Source organism: Alligator sinensis, unplaced genomic scaffold, assembly GCF_000455745.1.
Source record: "Alligator sinensis unplaced genomic scaffold, ASM45574v1 scaffold115_1, whole genome shotgun sequence".
NCBI classification, from domain to species: Eukaryota; Metazoa; Chordata; order Crocodylia; family Alligatoridae; genus Alligator; species Alligator sinensis.
The window spans coordinates 1,345,593-1,347,897 of NW_005841895.1; the positions used below are offsets into that span (position 1 = coordinate 1,345,593).

Genomic DNA, 2,305 nt, shown 5'->3' on the forward strand with positions numbered 1-2,305 from the left:
ACACTTAAATGTCTGGATTTTCCCAGCTGGTGAGGGCTGGATCAGGAGATCGCAAGTCGGAATTATTTTGACTTTGACATTCTGTCTCAGAATGGTTTTGCGACAGTTGGCATTACTGTCAATGGAAGAGATTGCCAGGTCTTGAGCTTAAGCTTTGATAGTTGCAGCAAAGAGCAAAGGCTGAATTTTTGTAATATTGTATAAGAAATAACACATGAGAGAGCTGGTCTTGCTTCCATTGAATTCAGTTGGAGTTTTCCTCCTAACTTCAGTGATAGAAACAGTGGGTCAAATGCTTAGCAAGGTGGAACAGAAGGAAGGAGGAGTCAAGGTTGACACTAAGGTTGCAACATGATTGGGAACATGAGTAATGGTGTTTAAGATGACCTGCAAAGATGGGAGAAGGAGAAGTAGAAAGGCCATCTCTCCATTTTTGACACTTTGTAAGGCAAAACAGCAAAGTTGACAAACATTTTTCCTCTGCTTGCTTTTTACATGAAGAAAACAGATGTTGTCCCCTGTTGGAAACTGAGGTGAGGACCAGAGAACAATGAAATTATAGCATCACAAAGAAACTGAAAGTTGAGTAACAGACCAGAAAAGCTGTTTAGTCAGGACTTGTCAAAACACAGAAGTCACATGAGCTTAACTAAAGGTGTGATGTTCTACCAACCTAGTCAAAGATTATAAAAAGTGCGCTGGTTTAATAACGGTGCAATATTTATTCTCCCCCTAGATTAAAAATAATAAAATGCCTACCCCAAGGCTTTCAGCACCTAACATTAATTATATGATAAATGCAGTTACAATAAGAATTAAAATAATTGGTTTCACAGGAACTTATCCAGTCAATCAGCCTACCTGGTTCCTTCATTATAGCGGGACCATCCCTTCAGCCATGTTTAAAACATCTCTCATGCAGCTGTCTTTGGCAGTGTAGTCAGAAAGTCACCACATTCACTCTTTCAGATCAAGGACCAGGGACTCAGAGAACTTCTCACCATTTTCCCCTTTCTTTTATAATGAAGAATACCAGCTCAGGTGCCCCTTATGACCACAGCAATGGCATTATGGCCTGACAAGAAAGGCAGTCCGTCAGATAGGGACACATGCAATTCGTCTATTTAGATCAATGAACAGTCAGTGTAGATCCCACAATAAACATGCCAGGTGCTCACAAGGAGGTGCTGTATTTTGTAACAGCTGTTGCTTTATGCACCAGCTTCAGTCTCCAGCCAGTTTAAGGTGCATCCCATGCAGGCCAACAAAAAATAGAGGCCAGCTCTCTCGCAAACAGGTATCCCTAAAAGTCCAAAATGGCAGACTTTAGGGCTTCTGTGCCTTTTAAATCCATAGACAATCGTTAATCTTAATAAGGCTTAATATGTCAAGCATAGGCGCCAGGTATGTTGGGGCCCGAGGCCTTGGGAAGAGGGTAGGGTGACCACCCTGTCCCTAATTGGGCAGGACTGGGACAGTCCCAAAATGGGAACTGGTCCCAAGCTGCATGACTCCAGGCTGGCATTTGTCCCAGACTCCCAGTATCATGCAGGGATCCAGAGTTCCAGCCTGCAAGGAACTGCGGGGAGCAGGACGCAGGGGGCATCACATGCACGTGTGCATACATGCACGTGACCTGGGAATACAGCCTCAGGCAGCGGTGGAGAGCCGCTCCACCGGCTGCCTACAGGTAAGTCTGTGTGTGTGGGTGGGGAGGGAGGGGACACAGATTGAGGCCCCCATGGTGAGAAAGGGAGTAGAGCAGGAGTTGGGCCTGGGTACACTGCCCAGGCAGGCTGGTATATGGGGCCCAGGGACAGGGCAGGGCTCCCTGCTGCTGCACACACTCCCAGGGAGGGAGGAATGGTGGGGGTTCATGCCCCCCAGATTTGTGCACAGGGCAGGGGTGGATGCAGATGCAGGCTGTCTGCTCCCTGCCCTGTTGCCAGCTGCAGGCTTAGGGCTTCCTGCCCCACTGCCTTTCCCCTGGCATTTCTGCACCGATTTCATCGCTATGGCAAGGTGGCCCCTGCTTGTCTGACAACAGTGGGTGCAGCAGCGTGGAGTTGTGCCCCCCCGCTGCTGCTGTGGTCAGCAGGGGGCAACTCACCATGGTGGTGCAGTTGGTGCGGAGCTCCTGGGAGGAGGGCAGCAGGAGGGGGAGCTCCAAGCCTGCAGCGGGCAGCCTGCATCTGTCCCCACACCCTCACAGGCATCACTCAGCTCTGCTCCAGCCACCAGCGGGAGGGCATCATCTTAGGTAAAAGTAAAAGTCTGTACCTATGATGTCAAGTGCTAAGTCAAA

The 2,305-nt window shown here is 48.9% G+C and overlaps 1 long non-coding RNA gene across 1 annotated transcript in view; it reads left to right on the forward strand.

The window, feature by feature from the left end:
- Positions 1-764, forward strand: part of LOC112549324 — a 4,436-nt gene extending 3,672 nt beyond the window's left edge. Inside the window, exon 3 of the long non-coding RNA XR_003092716.1 lies at positions 502-764. This is a non-coding gene — a long non-coding RNA (uncharacterized LOC112549324). The remainder of the gene's footprint in view (positions 1-501) is intronic.
- The last annotated feature ends 1,541 nt before the right edge of the window (positions 765-2,305 follow it).